The sequence below is a fragment of the Lolium perenne genome, chromosome 4 (genome assembly GCF_019359855.2).
Source record: "Lolium perenne isolate Kyuss_39 chromosome 4, Kyuss_2.0, whole genome shotgun sequence".
NCBI classification, from domain to species: Eukaryota; Viridiplantae; Streptophyta; class Magnoliopsida; order Poales; family Poaceae; genus Lolium; species Lolium perenne.
In genome coordinates this window covers 49022082-49041402 of record NC_067247.2, presented here as the reverse complement: position 1 = coordinate 49041402, position 19321 = coordinate 49022082, and positions in this window count along the sequence as shown.

Here is a 19321-nt window from a genome sequence, read left to right as displayed (position 1 = left end):
CAGACGATTCAGACAATCTAAGCAAGGGATTTAAGAGTGGGATGAGTACGAGCGTACTCAACAAGTTCATTATAGAAAAGAGGTGTTTAATGCACTAGCTACACCATTAGACCAGAAGTCTAATACCAATGCAGGTTTTGATAAACATTTCTTCAAGAGATTGCTTTTATTTCAAAGAGCTATGTCCGTCAGCCTTCACCGGTTTACTAGAACTTCATGGAGCTCCTTTCCGGCCGTGTTCGTAGTTCCATATCCCGGAACAGGGAGTGACTGGTCACAGTTCTTTACACTCTGCAGAGGTGTGTTGCTTTATCCATAAGAGATCTTAACCTTGGTGCCAACCGGGTAGCTTTCCCATCCACAGTTCCTTTGGTGTGAGGCCCGGTATAAGGTCTAGCCAATCATGTTCCTCCGCTACCTCAAACACCCACCCTTTGTTGCATACCCCGACCCTGGGTCCTCGTCGGTCCCATTATTCCCACTCACGGGTGGACCCCGACCACGACAACAATTTGGGACTCGTTAACCAAACTCCTTCGCCGGTAGCTGCAACCCATCATAGACCGCAATACCGTGGGGACTTAAGGCTTCCCCAGCCTACCGCTTGTTCTTCGAGCGACAAGTGTCTACGGACTATGCCATGGGGACTTAAGGCTTCCCCAGCCTACCGCTTGCCCTGACAGATACAAGTGTCGACGGTAAAGCGCATCCGTTGATGAACGAGAGGTGGAAACACTTTTGACTACTCCGTCCCACTCCGGATCTTATGGTTAACGCGGGTATTACGGCACAAGAATCACTGGACGACATTTGTTGTTAATCCTAGATGGATATTAACCCTTGCAATGGAACCTCCACCATATCAACACAATCCATGGTTCCATTGCCAACCACATAGTCATATTCATAGTTATGAAAGTAGTGGTTTTGGTTTTTATGCAATAGTGGTAATCATAGTACTTTGCAAGTAATTTGATAAAGATACTCAAATGACATGAGCAAGCGATGAACTTTCCTGAACACTGCAAAGTTTTGCAGTTGGATGGTGTGGACTGACCCTTGTCCTCTGGTTCTGAAAAATAGCATCATTCTCCGATAAGGGCAATGGTTAAAGAAGCGATTATGCATGGTTCCAGTTTTAGGGTTTGTCCCCCCTTCCGATGTCGTTATTATTTCATGTAAGAGGTTAATACTAAGAATAATTTGGGGATACTTGATTTAAAGTAATATACAACCTTGAAATGTTGTCAAGGTGTTTTTAAAGTCCAAATGCATTAATGGACTTATTTTTATTATTGAAAATTATATGTGTGATTTAAATGATTATTTAAATCATCAAATGAAGACTTATTCTTAATTGTCTTCAAAAATTCTCCTTTGTATTTTATTATGATAGAGAATTTTATGCTGATGTATTTTCATATTTTTAATTATTTTTTAGAGCTATTAAACATTTCTTATATAATTTCAAAGTTTATGTATTTATTGGAATTATGAAATGACTGAATTGCCCCTGGGCCCACCTGTCAGTGCGGCCCTGCGGGTTAACCCTAACCCGAGCCACTCGTGGCTCGGCCGGTCGCACCGACCCTTTCTCCCCCACTCGCGCACGAACCCTAGCCCTCACGGGCTCTGGCGATCCCCGCGTCGTCGCCCCCTTCACCGAATTACCCCGGCCAACTCCGGCCGTCGCCGCCGGTGAGGTTAGGTGGATCTGAACCGCCTCTCGACGGCGGACACGGTGGTCCGCGTCGATCTGACGCTCGCGTTCCCGTTCGCTCGACCTCGACCCTCGAGTGCGCCAGGCTCTTCGGCGTTCATCGCCGCCGTGCGCTGGAGAAGCCGTGGTCTTCTCCCTGGCGCCTCTGGCGCCGTGATGCCACCGCGAGCCTCGCCGTGGTGGTGCTGGTGCTGCTTCTCCGCCGCGGCCTGGCCTGGCTGGCGCCGCCGTTCGCCCGGCGTGTGCCGCTGTGGCCGCCACGGCCGTGTTCGCTGGCTCACCTCACCGGTGAGTGCTCTACGCCTCTTCTCTCTCTCTCTCTCTCTCACTCTGCTCTATCTGCTCCTGTTCGACTAGCTCCGCCGCTGGCCTGCCTCTACTGCTTGTGCTTGCTGTGCTTGCGTGTGTGCTACTGCGACGCTTCTGGCTAGCTGCTGCTGTTTCTCTACTTCCATGGCCATAGCTTATGTTGCTGCTCTACTGCTTATGTGTGTGCTGCTGTTGTGACCATTTCTTCTATATTCATACATGTGCTTCACTGCTGCTTCCCTGTGCTTCTATTCTTGATGCTGTACTTGCCAATTATTCAAGTGTGTTTATATATGCTGCACTGGCTTGATTGCAGTGTGCAATCCTTGCAAGTTTGCAAGAGTCAGTGCCTCTGGTGTGCTTTCCTGTGTGATATAATTCATGGAACTGCTCCATTGAGCATAGGTGTGCTTGCACAGCCCTATCTTTTGATGAACTGCTATTGGATACTATCATATTTAGCTTATTTGATTATCTGCTATGCCATTGTTCCAGTTCTGTGGTCAATTCAGTTGTCTGGACATGTATTGGTGATATACTTGATGATTAGCATGCTGTAGCATGCTCTTACAAGCTTCTGGTGGTCATATGATCACCAGTTGCTTGTAGAAACTGCTCTTTGTTGTCAGTGCCTCACTGAGGTCCACTCAGTGCTGTGTGTGTATCACACAGGCTTGGCCTGTGTATGCTGGTGCTTGTCCAAGCATCAGTGGATGCTTGTAATGATCCCTTGGATCATCAGCAAGACCCTGTGCATAAATAGCTTGACTATTTCATTTATCTATGTAGTTCTGATTGCTTAGTTAGATAAATGATGTGAACTGCCCTGCAGTGATGATCATAACAGTGGATTTGGTAAAGCTAGAGGGATGCCAACACTTGTTGGGGACCCTAGCTCACTCTGAACCCTCTAGGTGATGATGGGTGGCTTGGTTGGCCAGTTATGTGGTTGAGGTGGCCTCAACAGCAACTCTTTGCTGTTCAGGAAGCTCCCACCCTTTTGTTGGCTTACTGTGACTTAGTGAATACCTCACTGGATAATTCAGTGTTGGTTTTTCAGTGACCTTTGCTGTTGACAAACAAGAATAGACATCATTTGTCTATCTGTCTGATGGTTAGTGTACCATTTAGTGCTAGGTGAGTTGGGCTGGCTACTTAGGTTCCTATCCATGCTGGATTTCTTTGGTTAAACCACTAGTTTGGTATAACCAGTGTTCCCTTGGGTTGGTTTCCTCCTGGCTTTCCCTATGTTTGCTTGCACCAAATGGCTAGACAGCCAGATGATGACACAAACAGGGTTCTATCCTCTTTTGGCTGCTGTGACATATGCAGATGCTTATTTATGAGCAAACCAAGGTTTTGCTCAGGCTGATTTGATTTATACCTCACTCCAGCTCCTATATGGTTTTGTTGTTGTAGAGGATTGCTTCTGGTTGGTTTCAGTGCTTGCCCTGCTCCTCCTAGTTGCTTGTGCTTGATCTACTTCATGGTTTGATGCTCAACAGAAAACAGTTCTTTGATAAAGCTGTTTCTGGATGGTGTTGCTGGCTATAAGTTCTTCCTGTTCTAAATGTTCTTGCTATCTGGTGGCTTACCCTGCTGCTTGTCGATGAATGAGCTAGGGTTTACTGTGGAAAAGGTTTTATACTTCCCTGGCTTTGCTCTCCTGGTCGACAACAAGGCATGGCCACACTTGATGACTCTTCTTTGTGCTTGTGTGTTGTTCAGCATGCACTTATGCAGTGTGAGCTGCCTGTGTGTGTGTGTACCTGATGCTTTGAACTTGGCTGTGAGAGGATCAGCTCGGCAGAGTTGATCATATCCTCTCCATTTCCATTTTCCTTCTAACCTGCCAAGTGGCTATGCCACTTGGCATAACTTGTGTTTGTTGTGTTTATGTGCAGGTTCAAAATGATGATCAAATGGACATGATGATCATTGATACGCGTACAACACACGTCCGTTGGGAACCCCAAGAGGAAGGTGTGATGCGTACAGCGGCAAGTTTTCCCTCAGAAAGAAACCAAGGTTTATCGAACCAGGAGGAGCCAAGAAGCACGTTGAAGGTTGATGGCGGCGAGATTTAGTGCGGCGCAACACCAGGGATTCCGGCGCCAACGTGGAACCTGCACAACACAATCACAGAACTTTGCCCCAACGAAACAGTGAGGTTGTCAATCTCACCGGCTTGCTGTAACAAAGGATTAGATGTATAGTGTGGATGATGATTATTTGCAAAGAACAGTAAAGAACAATAGCAGCAGATTTGTATTTCAGATGTAAAGAATGGACCGGGGTCCACAGTTCACTAGAGGTGTCTCTCCCATAAGATAAATAGCATGTTGGGTGAACAAATTACAGTCGGGCAATTGACAAATAGAGAGGGCGTGATCATGCACATACATGATATGATGAGTATTGTGAGATTTAATTGGGCATTACGACAAAGTACATAGACCGCTATCCAGCATGCATCTATGCCTAAAAAGTCCACTTTCAGGTTATCATCCGAACCCCTTCCAATATTAAGTTGCAAAACAACAGACAATTGCATTAAGTATGGTGCGTAATGTAATCAATAACTACATCCTCGGACATAGCATCAATGTTTTATCCCTAGTGGCAACAGCACATCCACAACCTTAGAACTTTCTGTCACTGTCCCAGATTTAATGGAGGCATGAACCCACTATCGAGCATAAATACTCCCTCTTGGAGTTAAGAGCAAAAACTTGGCCAGAGCCTCTACTAATAACGGAGAGCATGCAAGATCATAAACAACACATAGGTAATAGATTGATAATCAACATAACATAGTATTCTCTATCCATCGGATCCCGACAAACACAACATATAGAATTACAGATAGATGATCTTGATCATGTTAGGCAGCTCACAAGATCCGACCATGAAGCACATAAAGAGAAGACAACCATCTAGCTACTGCTATGGACCCATAGTCCAGGGGTGAACTACTCACTCATCACTCCGGAGGCGACCATGGCGGTGAAGAGTCCTCCGGGAGATGATTCCCCTCTCCGGCAGGGTGCCGGAGGCGATCTCCAGAATCCCCCGAGATGGGATTGGCGGCGGCGGCGTCTGACGTGGGCATTACCCTTCGGGTAACCAGTATTGCCCTATCTGGTATTGACAAATTGGAGGCCCATGAAGGTACCTGAAGGCGAGATGGGCCACTAGGTCGGCGCACTAGAAGATTCCTTGACAGGCAAGACAAGGAAGCAAACGAACAAGGAAAGATTGGATCTAAACTACTGTAAACCTAGTCGTACTCGGTTAGGACCCTTGAGACCTGGCCTCCTATATAAAGGCCAGGAGAGGGGCTGCCGAGAGACAGAATCGATCTTAGCAATCTTAGCCAGAAAAAGCTTAGAGCTAGGTCATCATAGCAATAGCCATCTTGACGAGATCTCAGCCGAACTATTCGGCACCCCATTGTAACCCATTACCATCATAATCAAGAACAGACAGGCAGGACGTAAGGGTTTTACCTCATCGAGGGCCCCGAACCTGGGTAAATCGCTCTCCCCGCTTGTCTGTGAACCGATGTCTCGTGTCAGCTTGCAGGATTCCGTCAACCCTAAGCCCCTATCGGAGGGCATTGGCGAGGAGTACCCTCGACAATTGGCGCCGTCTGTGGGAACCCTGTTGGCGCAAGGCAGAGCATCGGCAGATCCGATCATGACACCGGCGGTTTCGCCGGCAGCTTCATCAGCAGCTTCATCGACACCATCGTCACCGACCCTGGGAAGCCCGATTCGATTCGGCTCCTACGAGTTTACTCCACACAGCGATTCCTCCCGCTCGAACTTTTCAGACCTACAAGGAAACATGGAGATGACCTTCGGCAGTGTCCACTACAACGTCAACGCAGAAGGAATCCTTCGACTGCTAGAATCCCCCACCTCTGGATCGGTGGGATCAAGCGCGTCATCATCACTCGACCTGTCGGCTGGACTGACGGGATCGACGTGCTCCCCTGTGCCCTCGACCCCCCGCTCGGCGTCCTCCATGTCAGTAGGATCGGACGATTCCTCATCCTCGAAACTAACTTCGTACTACTGCCTGAACTGTGACACCAGGCACGGACTGGGATCAAGCGACACGCCGTTCATCTGCAACGCCCAGTATTCATCGGGAGAGGACAGTATCGACAGTGTCATCCAGGGAACCACCCGAAGGGCGGCACACCATCAGGTTTATGTCGGCAATAAAACGGGAAACGCAAGGCGCAGAGGAGACGAGGACCATACCCCTCGTTCCAGCAAAAGGGCAAGTTTCGGAAACAGCGCCAGCAACCACGACAGCGATTACACTATCGCGGATGAGGAGTGGGCGGCAGCAAGGGAAGCAGTACTCAACAACACGCCGCTCCCCGCAGGAACTTCAGTTGGAACCCTCAATGCTTATCGCTCCATACTAGAGAAAAACCGGGAGCACCTGTCAAAAGAACAAGCCACCCTTGAGAGACGCCTATCTGCGGCGGATCGATCCAGCGAACGGCGAAGGGGCTCGCAAGGGAGTGCCTCCCGAAGCACTCACGGAACAGGCAAGAACCGGTCAAGACTATCCAGGCTTTCAGAAGATGACGCCAGAGAAATAACGTCGAATCTGACCAAATCCTTTATGACTATGGATACCGCCGGCATGCCACGGCCGAAGACCGTCGCAGGAGCAATGGCCAACCTCGCCGCATACCTCATCAACCAGCGCCCCGAAGGATCCATGGCTCAAGCTCATCGAGGTGCCCTGGAGAGTCTCGCAATATTGGGGAACAACCTAGCCCCGCCAAAAGAAAGGACCACCATCCAAGGCAGTGGGTCGAAACATCATGCAAGAGATGCTCGAGACGAAATCACCCAGAGCAGGATCGACAAAGCAAGGCGGCGACGCGCCACTAGGAAGGACGGCGACAGTGATTCTTCGGATGAAGACCAGGAGTATGACGGCGAGCTCAGGGGAGCCGACTGTCTAAGTTACAAGTTCCGCGAAACGATGCCGCCCAAAAAGTTCAAACCTACCCCTACCGATGCCGCCAAGTACGACGGGCAGCAAGAACCAAGATCTTGGATAGACGACTACCTGCAGACTGTGATCCTACACAAAGGAAACCAGATAGCAGCAATGCAATGCTTGCAGCTTTACTTGAAAGATTCAGCACGGGCCTGGCTAAGGGGGCTGCCGAAAGGCTCCGTTAAATCATGGGACGACCTAGTAGATGCCTTCGTTGCCAACTTCCAAGCAACATACAAGAGGCCCGTCGGGATCGAAGAGCTGCGGAATTGCCGCCAGAAGCAGAGGGAATCAATGCGTTCGTACATCGGGAGATTCACAAAACTCCTAAACGCCGCCGAAGACGTATCTGTCGACAGAGCAATTGACGCTTTCAGGGACGGCGTTCAGCGGGAAAGCTACATAGAGGAGCTTGGGCGCAAAAAGCCTAAAACCATAACCAAGTTAATGGAAATCGCCAACAGCTGGGCCGATGGCGAAGACAACGTTCGAAAGCCACGACAGCGCAGCCACGACGAAGAGGATGACCAGCCGAAACATGATTCGGGCGGTCGAAGGGATCTCAACAAGAGAAGGAAGAACCGCGGTTACGATGACAACAACTTGGTGGCCGCAGGCTACTCTGATCGGCAGCGCGACCGGTATGATGACAGGCGAGACGATCGACAGGACGGTAATCGGAGCAACTCTGGTAACCGTGGCAACTATAAACCACGACAACAGAGAACACCCGAACTACCCTACGCTGAGCAGATCAACGCCCCATGCTACCTGCATTCATATACCGACTCCAAGGATGGTAAAATAAAGTCTAGCCACCTGCTCAGGGACTGTCGGCAGTTCATCGATATGCATAAACTCATCCAGCAGGCAGGCCAGCAACAACTACCACCACCACCACCACCGCCCCACCGCAACATCAGGTCCAGCAAGCTCAACCTCATCAACCCAACGAGGCATTTCCACCACCACCACTACAAGAAAAGTTCTGATAGACAACGTCTCAAAATCGTCCGCTAAGGGGTATTTTTCGTCGCCTATGGGCCTAACCCGACGATATGGGTTCTGTTGTCGAAACTGCGTCAGGCAAAGTCCTACAACGATTTTTTCGGTCCGTCGCGCTTGGGCGCCCTTCCGCCACGGAAAATCGGACCGTTGCCCAAGTGTTTCCGGGAGCCCGTTGACTGCTGACGTCATGCAAACTAACACGTGGCAGACGCCGTTAACTGGCACTTAACGGCGTTAACCGGCTGAAACCCCGTGGTAGATGGTAGGCCCACACGAGGCCTGCCACGTCTTAAGCGGGCCGGCCCATTAAGTTTGCGGGCCGGGCCAGCTGACTTATTTTGACCGGTCAACTATATAGCTGGGCTGGTCCATTAGTTACGTGGGCCGGGCCTAACCTCTAAGGTTGACTGGTCAAAACTTTAATGGGCCGGCCCACTAAGCATGTGGGCCGGGCCGAATGCACTCGATTGACCGGTCAACATGCAAAAGGGCCGGCCCACAAGACATGTGGGACCCACTTTCCTGGTATCGGGCCGGCCCATTTAAAAAGTGGGGTCCACATTAAAGCAACTGGGCCGGCCCAAGAAGTTACTGGGCCGGCCCAATTAGCATGTGGGTCCCACGTTCCTGCTATCGGGCCGGCCCATTTAGTACGTGGGGTCCACATTTGATCAAATGGTCTGGCCCAACAAGCCAGTGGGCCGGGCCAAAAGCACCGGTGGGTCCCACTTTCCTGTTAAAGGGCCAGCCCATTTAGTATGTGGGGTCCACCATATAGCAAGTGGGCCGGCCCAACAAGATAGTGGGCCGGGCCAAAAACACAGGTGGGTCCCACTTTCCAGTTAAAGGGCTGGCCCATTTAGTATGTGGGGTCCACCATATAGCAAGTGGGCCAGCCCAACAAGATAGTGGGCCGGGCCAAAACACTGGTGGGTCCCACTTTCCTATTAAAGGGCCGGCCCATTTAGTATGTGGGGTCCACCGTACAGCAAGTGGGCCGGCCCAACACGCTAGTGGGCCGGGCCAAAAACACAGGTGGGTCCCACTGTCCTGTCAAAGGGCCGGCCCATTTAGTATGTGGGGTCCACCATATAGCAAGTGGGCCGGCCCAACACGCTAGTGGGCCGGGCCAAAAACACAGGTGGGTCCCACTTTCGTCTTAAAGGGCCGACCCATTTAGTATGTGGGGACCACCACAAAAGCAATTGGGCTGGCCCAACTAGTTAGTGGGCCGGCCCAGTAGTGGGTGGGGTCCACCTTAAAGCAAGTGGGCCGGCCCAATAAAAGTGTGGGGTCCACAGTAAATCAAGTGGGCTGGCCCAATAAGTAAGTGGGCCAGCCCGTTTAGTTGCTGTTTATATGCCGGCGTAAAAGGCGCTTTAGGATTTTGCGTCGCACGTATGTGATTTCGCTTAATTGGGCCGTTTAAGGGATGGGAATTCGTGATTTAGATACTGAGAATATTTACGCAGCATTGATTTCTGTCGGATAGCCTCACTTACCACAAGCACCAAAGAAAAAATGCGCGAAAGAACTATAAAAACTAACTAAATATTACATCAGCTGCAAGGCATTGAAAAAATATTACAGAACCCAGAGAAATTGAATGGTAATTAAACCTAGCAATACAATGAAGGGATCCGGCAATCTTTTAAGTTGTCCATGCAGCACCTATATCTGAAACAAAGACATTACAAGTTAAGACAGCAACAATGGAAAGGCAAGGACACTACAATATTGTTTGCCAAAGAATTTGGAACTCATCATTTTGTCGTTATAACAAGATCATTGTAATGCGCACAATAAGCAAACAAAGAGTGCATGCCGCATACCAACAGCCAATATAACAGAGCATGTTAGAATGAAACAATGAGACTTACTACTGTCGAGTCCCATGCAAACCAACATGTTCAGGGAGTACAAAATTGGCATGAACAACATAGTAGCAGGCTATAAATTTTGTAACAATGACTGAGCAAGATGAAGTTATGATGGCTACATCTACAGAGCAGGGAATGTAAAGCAAAAATAGAAGTTACGATGGCAAAAGCTAAAGAGGAGGGAATGTGAACCAACATGTGCCAAGTGCAATTACTTCATTTTGGCCATGAACTAAATAATACTCCAGAACTTATAGTGAAGGGGATGCAAATCAAGATGTTTCGGGATATAAACTTGTAATGAGCAACACATAGAGGATAGTTAATGCTGGAGCTTAGGATGGACCAGATACAGAATATAGTGGGATCACCTGTGAACTTGTATAAGAGGGAATGCAAACCAATATGTTCAGCTTTCCATATGTGAGCGTCATGCCAAGTCAGAGAAACAAGTCAATAATGCAGCTTTTGAAGAACAAGATGGCACGCAAAATTATTATCTAGTAGTATGACAAGTTTATTTGTACTACAGGCTAGATAGCAGAGTGATAGCATGCCAAACTAAGTCCTTACTTTGTTAGCTTACAATGAACTAGATACAAAACAATGGCATCACCTGTAGTACAGGGAATGCAAGCCAACATGTTCATGGAGTAAAAAATTGGCACAAACAACATAGTAGCAGGCCATAATTTTTGTAACAACGACTGAGCAAGATAAAGTTATGATGGCTAGATCTACAGAGCAGGGAATGTAAACCAAATATAGAAGTTACGATGCCAAAAGCTATAGAGCAGGGAATGCGAACCAACATGTGCAATTACTTAAAATTGGCCATGAACTAAATAATAGCAGGATGTTACTATAATACCTATAATTTTTGTAACAACGACTGCGCAAGATAGAAGTTATGATGGCTACATCTACAGAGCAGGGAATGCAAACCAAAATGTTCAATCGCTTAAAGTTAGCAATGAAGTAGAAAATAGCAACGTGTTACGGTCATAGCTAGGAATGAACTAAAAGAGCTTCAGACAAACAAGCATCTGAACCCAGAACATGGCGCTAAAACAAGGGACTTACATTAGGAGAAGCACTCTGTGGGAGTCACAAAGAGATCTTCCCGGGGTTGATAGATCCGGTGATGAAGTACGCTACATGTGCTACTTGGGGTTGGAGAGACGGCCATTACACTTCATGGTTACTCATCTCATCTGCAAAAAAGTAACGGCGCGTCGTTAGCACAAACAGGTTCCCCCAAGATTAAACAAGAACTTGCAGGCAAGCAATAGAAAAGCGACAGTAGAAGAGTTTAGATCATGCACGGCGCCGGTGAAGCAGATCCGGTTCATGCACAGCGGTGTCAGTGAGCAAGATACGATGCGGTGGACGACTGATCCGGCAAAGCTGCTCCGGTGGGGTGGACGATACCGCAGCTGAAGCGACTGCGGTAGACTGCTGGATGAGCATATGGTTTCGAGGTTCGGCGGGGATGATCCGGTCCGGTTGATGACGGCGTCGATGAAGCGGCTCCGGCAGGCAGCCGGATGACGAGGATCGCGAGGGCTCGGGTAGGCCAGGGAAGTCCGGCGGGGATGTTCCGGTGCGGTGGTCGTGGAGGTGGGAGAGAGGGACTTGGGATGTTCCGGTGGGTGGTCTGAAGGAAATGTATTTTTTTTGGGAGGGTTTCCTAGGCTAGGGAGGTGGTGATCCAAAAACTGACGGGCAGACCCCCCCACCAACCGACTTTGCTGGCATCTCCACAGGGGTAGAATAGGAATTTGGAAGCGTGTGAAATTTTTGTATTTTGTGGGCGGCAAGTTTTGCCGCTATGAGATTTTGAATTTGGCCACCGTCCAAGTATAATGATAAAAAATTGTGACACCGTACTAGTACCTCTGTTCAAGGCCAAGTGCAAAATCAAATCATCATCACGTTGAATATAGGTCACTACCATGATCATGATCTATCTTCTGGACAGAGATCCAGTGCCCCCACGTTCACAGGGCACAACGTGACCTGAGGCTTCCCATCCACCATTCGTTTCAATCCAACGGCAAGGAAAGCAACAGCGTGACCCGATTAATTTCTGCTGAGCTGAAGAGCTGCTGTGTTCTCTCGAACCTGAAGAAATAGAGAAGGGAACAGAAGATGATTTCGGTTCCGAGCGCATCTGTCCGGGCCAAAAATGTATCTGGTACAAACTCCAGCGGGACGACGCATAGTGACTGGGCCGTTCGCAGCGACGCAAACATGCCCAAATATGTGTCTCGGATCCGTCGCGCGGACGCTGCGTGGACGCGTAAAGTGTCCGCTCGCGTCTGGCGAACGTTTCGTCGGGCCCGCTTGGCAGTGACCCAGCATCGATGCGTCTTCTCAGCGGCGCCGCTTCGGTAGTCTGCGGTCACGTAAAATGGCGATGCCTCGGGTGGCACGCGTCGTCACCTACCTCTGCGAATGGCGATGCCACGCGTGCAGCGGCCGTCGCGTGCCTCCGACCTATATAAACAGGAGCGTACGCATATCATCTCCTCCCACACTAAACCCTAGCCGCTGCCGCTCAACCTCCTACTGGGTTTTGTATAGAACTAGAACGCATAATTTAATCTCAAGGTTGATGTGCCCTGTGAACGTGGGGGCACTGGATCTATGTCACTATCTTCTTAATCCCAATCAAAAATGCGTTTGAAATATTTCAGGATTGGTGGGAGATTTTGCCGCCCGACTGAGATTAAATTAAACCACACGTTCGACAATTCAAACTTGAGACCAAGGCTATGATACCATTTAAGTTCGAACTGATTGAAAAAGGCTATGCAATTAATTTATATAACATCCACAGGAACAACTACCAAGTTGATCCCAACCGCAGATAAATGCATCCACCAACAAAAGTAGGAACGGTGCCTTATTCTAAGGAAACATTTCACAAGACCAATGTACTCACTATGTAGTGTTCATCTCCAATTATCTATGGCATTTTCTAAGTCTTTGGGAGATTATAACAAACTTGATTGGCCTCGTGCAATAGGGCATCACATGCTTCTAATCTCGATCTCAACATGTTAACTTTTGTTCTTAGCATAGCTGTTGCAACTCGTTCTACTTGGAGTTGTTCCTCCAAAACTTGAGCAGAGAAAGACTTGGACTTGGGCTTCAAAACCCAGCATTTCGCAGGAAAGAGATATCTTTATCTTTCCCATGTTTTGCCATCTCGAATTTCATATTAGCATGACAAGTTTTGAGTTGTGTAAAAAGAAAAGTTATTACAGAGAAAAATGCAGATGGTAGATTTAATGTGTACGAACTACTTTTAATCATACAAGTTGGCATGCCTGACTATAATAAGGACCGTCTATCTTGCTAGCAGGCATAATTATTAAGGTATTATTAATGGGCTACCATGTTCATAGTCTTCGAAGAAACAGCCTTTATTGCATTACGAGCAGAAAACAGTTCACACGTGCGCTCAGATTCAAATTTTCAGCATGCAGCCGATTTATGGTTTAATTGAAGTACACATCATTATATTATTTCACACAAAACACAGCAGCCACATGGAACATATCTAATTTTAGTACAACAACAAAATTTGCAATTATTACAGACCAGGAAATTTTGAACGAAAATTTGAGCAGTAATTAATTACAGCATTGGCATCAAAGGTCCACTTGATCGAACAACAGAATCAAAGTTTATTTAGACACCTTCAATTCCCAGACACATCACAACTGGCTTACCATGACAAGTGCACAGGAGATTCTTTAGAACATTTTCTGTCAAAGTTTGCCTATTTTTCAATTCATGTATCTCTTGGCGTGTTTTGGCAATTATTTCATCAGCATCTTTGTTTTCCCGCCCAAATATATCAACTGCCTCTTGGATTGCATCCCCCAAATCTCTTTGTGCCGGATTAAGTTGAGCAATAGATACCATGGGCCTATGCGAGCAATATGCACTCTCACTGCTGCTTTGTGAAACATCAATACTTGAGGCATTGGCCCTTGCTTCTGGCTTTGTAGCTTTATTTGAAGCCTGAAATTTAGATAAAACAAGTTACAACATCATATGATGCAATAAAAGACCTCCAATTTCAAGAGCATCATTGAGCTGATATAACATACCAAGCAATCCAAAATAGAGCCTCGTACATCTATTTCTTCTGGAACGGTTGGTGTCTTTGGACTCAGTGGACCAATGAGAGCACGTGCCACTGTCACTGTTGCTCTGTGAAATGACCGCAACACTTGATAAATGGGTTGTCACTACTGACATTACAGCTTTGTTTGCAGGCTGAAACTAAGACAAAACAAGTTAAAATGCAATACAATACACGGCAAACATGTATCATTTAATCTCAGCCGTTCTTTTGTTTTACTCAAGAAAACATTTTTATTTTGGGAGTTTATAGAAGCACAAGCCATCGTCTACATTGGCACTGTGTTATGAAAAATATCATCTTCATCGTACATGGTTATGTGAAGATATTGATATATAATTCTGTGCTAGGAAAACAAATAGCAATTACTATGTTACAAGAACCATCTTCAAGCTCAAAGATACTAAGTTCATTGGTCCACCAACCAAGGCTGATAAAATATTATATATTAATTTAGTACTAATATTTCGTATTTACTCATATTAAGGTCTAACTTTTTTCCCCATGACAACCCAGTTTTGATATAAAATCTAACGGTGGCCATGTGTGGGTCACATAAAAAGTATTGAGGTAGTAAATTTATACATAGATATTGGATAATGTATTTTAAATTTCAAAAAATATGGTAGAAATATATAAATTAGATAGTCTTGCCGTGCAATATGCATGCCGCAAAAGGTAAGATAGATCCTTAAAAATTCTCGACTCTAATCACAAAAATATACATAATCCTAATGGGGTGTCCATGAAAAAGTTTTGTCACTTTCGTATTAGGGTATACTTCTATTTCATCTGACTAAAAAACTTAATTGTAATGAACTCACATATTACTCCTTCCATTACTTCTTTTAGGGTGTATTAGTTTTTCAAAAGCCAAACTTTAGGCTTTGTGACTAATTTTAGCAAAAAATAATAATTATCAACATCAAATAAAATATGGAAATATATTTTAAAATTATATATGTCGTGACGTGCAAAGCACGTGCTACTTACTAGTAGATTACTAGAAAATGAATGGAGCAATTGAACATGGAGCGTATTATATAAACAGCCAGATCATTTGAATATGGATATACCACATCATGTCAATGGGACTCAGAAAAACAAAGCTAGACATTTAAACAAGTAATATAACTATTTTTTCACAATGTTTCAAGTAGAATAGGAAGCAAGGTTAGGAATAAAGCAATCATGTTTCAAGTAGAATAGGAAGCTAGGTTAGGAATAAAGCAATCATGTTTCAAGTAGAATAGGAAGCTAGGTTAGGAATAAAGCAATAAAAAAACACGAAGTGCATCATTTTAGCTAGGATCATTTCTATCAAACTTCATGCACTAGCCATGGAACAACAGGCAAACTCAATGAAGCAACAGGCAAAAAATTAACATAATAGAATTTTAGGACTTGTTTAACATAGCCAAATCATGTAACTTATACCTGTGCATGCCGGATGCCAGATGGGTCAAAGGCAGTGTGCAATGTTCCATATGGTCATTGTTTATATTTTATTAGATTCCATTAGGCAACTTAGGTAGTGCAACATACAGAAAATGATGCAATTGAACTACGCATAGGAGGTAAATTAACATTCCAAAAAAAAACAGGGAACTTACGTGAGCTTTTTTTTGAGTCACACGGACCTCATCAGGTACTTGGGCAGCAGAACCTGGTGCCACACTGTTTCTCCTCTGCATGAAGGAGAGGCCAATTGTAAATGTAAACAGGATCCAAGATATAGAAGTTTGCATTAAGCAATATACAAAAACAGCAGGTACTTACATGATTATAGGCGAGCTTTACTCTACGTTTCGAGTGTAAGATGTGCCTGCCGCACGTGTAATAACAACAAACGATTCTGAGTCAAGGATTTGCTATAATTAAATTGACACCAAACAGTAGTAGAAACATTATGACGTGCATAAACATGTAATACAGGATCGCAGAAAGATATCAAACATGATGTAACTAGAGCAGTAGCCTACGGCCAAATAGTGAGAAATTGTAATCGTGTCAATGGTGGACTTGTATAGCCTACCCCAACTTGTTTAGGAATAAAGCTTTGTTGTTGGTGGTGTTGTTGTTGTTGTCAATCGTGGACATGTAGAGCATTCAACGGCTCATGATTGGTGGCTCATATTTTGTAGAGTTTCAGCGAATGGGTGGGTTAGGTCACTCAGACCACGACACTCTGTATTTGTATCATCTGAGTTAGGGTTACAATACCACTGGACATGGGCCTCTATGGGCCTCACACTGGATACAATATTACTACAGGCGCTACTACTAAACTCACTCATGGTCCAACACACCCTCAAGATGATCATGGGTAAACAACCATGGCCATCTTGCAACAACATGACACATATGACAACTACGAGTAATGAACTTTCGGCATAACTCCTAGGATACATGACAAAGATTGCACTTTTCATCATCTTGTCATCTCGATTCATCTCTTCATCGGCGAAGACATCCAGCTTCAACCATCCGGGATACGAACAACTCCTAACCATACACATCCTCAACAACCCCGGCTGCCTCACCACACAAGTTCCGAGTAACCATCCACACTCGCCTCAATGTCCTCAGCCTCTCTTCTCCACTCTGCCCGGCCACTGACCTCTTCCGTCTCTCCCACAAACCCCCAGCCAACTCCTGCCTCAACCATCCACTCCTCAAGCACCCATGCCTATCCCCCGGTCAGGCCTCAACCAGTCTCACCTCAGGCACGCATGCCTTTCCCCTGGACATATCCACAACCATCACCATCACCACTAAACCGCAGCCTCATCAACTCCATCACGACTCAATCGCAGCCTCATCAACTCCATCACAACATATCCTCACAGCCTCACATCTCCATTTTCTCCTCACTTCCACGCGGATGGCGCCTCATCTGCGCGCCACAGCCAACCCGGCAGACCGCACCCGGCCACATCGGCCGGCTCGCGCCGGTCAACGTCCGACACCAACCTCCGGCTCCGCCCTGCGCTCAAAGGCTCGGCCCACTCCGCACGCCTCCAACATCTCCCCCTCGCACGGATCCAGATCTCTCTGCCACGGATTCACTTCCTCTTCTCTCCTTTCTAAACCAAAACGATCTTGACCCTCTTCTTTGTCCCCGCGCGAGCAGCCGCCGATCTCACACAACTCGCATCGCTGTGTGTGATAGCCGCAACCCACGCAGAGCACGATGATGCCTCCCGCCGCCTGGATTTCTACATCTCAACGGTGGTTTTTGTGGTCAAAGGAAGAACTTGTATGGTACTGTTTGGGGCGGCTAGCACTAGCAGGAAGGAAACCTAGGCTCTGATACCATGTAGAGTTTCAGCAAATGGGTGGGTTAGGTCACGGAAAAAAAATACTTATGCGTCGTGTTTAAATCTAAAGGATGAGGTTGTTACAAACGAAAGCACTTGTAAGTTAAAAATATACTAGCACAAATTCAGAAATACAGTCAGCTGCAATACTCCTAACAGAACAAAATGCGCAGGGATGTCTGGTTACCTATTTCTGGGCGGCGTTTAGACGTGTTCCGCGTTCTTACGGGTGACGCGGAGGTCGGCGAGGGGACTGCTGTTGCGGTGGGTGCCGGGGAAGCAGATCTTGGGGGGTCGGAGAAGGACATGCTGGGCGGTCGATGAAGTGTTCAGCGCGCCGGCCGAAGTAGAAGGTCGGTGAAGCAGATGATGTGCAGTGCACGGGGACGTCGGTGTCGGCGAAGCTGGTCAGGTGCGGTGGTCGATAGAGTCGGCGAACGAGATACGGTGCGGTGGACGCCGGAGTAGGTGCAGATCAAGCGGATAGGGCAGCCTCGAGGTTTGAAGCCGTGGCAGCTTGAACGGCGAAGTGCGGCGGTGATTTTCCGGTGCGGCGGCCGTGAAGGTGGGAGGTAGGTAAGAGGAGCGGTTTCTCTGAGGGCTTGCGGGCGAAACTAGGGCGAAGCTGGGCGATAGAGGAGAAAAAGGGAATTTCACAGTCCTTCTTTTGAGGGAAAAAAATATTCGCAGATCTGAAGCTTTGCGGCGCGAGATATTTGGGCGTTGGCGGGGAATTTTACCGCTCGATGAGATTAAATTTTGCCTGCAGTAGGTAATAATAATAATAAATAGTAGGCCCTACTAGTAGTACTGTAAGTCTGTTCAGGAATCCAAGGGGGTCAAGGTAGAGGAATCCATTATGTGAATCCACATTTCAATGTGTCCAAAAATTCTAAACTGAAATTTTACATGTATATCTAGACATTTTATGTTGGTACATAAGTTTTTTTTTTAAAAAAATGTGGCTCCTGTAAAAAAGACAAATTTTGATGCTGTAACACGACTACGTACATTTTTTTGCCTTTTTTGTACACACCACACAAAATGTTGTTTTTCCACGAAAACTTATGAACGAACATAGGATGTCACAATGTATACCAAAAAAATTATGTCAGATTTTTTTAACATTTATATAATTGTTTTTTTATTATTTTCAATAATCGGTGCATATGCACGTGTGTGCCAAAACGCCACCTCCAGGGGCTAGGAGTTTCTAAACTTCTTATGGCACATAAAATAAAATGTTGTTCAATCAATAATAATAATGTGCTTATGATTGTTACTCCCTTCCACCATTAATAAAGTCCACATCGGTCTCGTGTCAAACTTTGACTCGAGATTTAGGTACCCACATGATAGTGCTAGTATCATAGCTAGTATCATACACATTGGTCCCACAAAACTGCTGATGTGGCAGCTAATTAAGTAGGAGAGAGGAGATTAGTGTAACATAGGTAGATATTGTATCATAGCGCAAACAACCGAGATACATGCTTAGGGTTAGGGGTAGATACATGATTTTTCTGGTTTGAATATGTCTAGACCTTATTGATCAACTTAATTGAATGCTTACTATATAACATAAGAAGACCTTGTTTTTTTATTTAGTTTTTTAATTTTTATACGGATTTGAATCTTGGTCAAATCCTAGGTTTCACCAAGATTTGAATAAGTTTAAAACATGAATATGAAAAAGTAAGCATGCATGTATGCTTCATAATTAATCACTTCAAAATGAAGCTCTTGGGAGGGTTTTTGAAATTTCCATGTTTGAAACCAAAAACCACATATCATCATGCTTGACTTCATGAGACAGAGTTTAGGTTAGGGGGTAGATACATGATTTCTCTGGTTTGAATATGTCTAGACCTTGTTTATCAACTTAATTGAATGC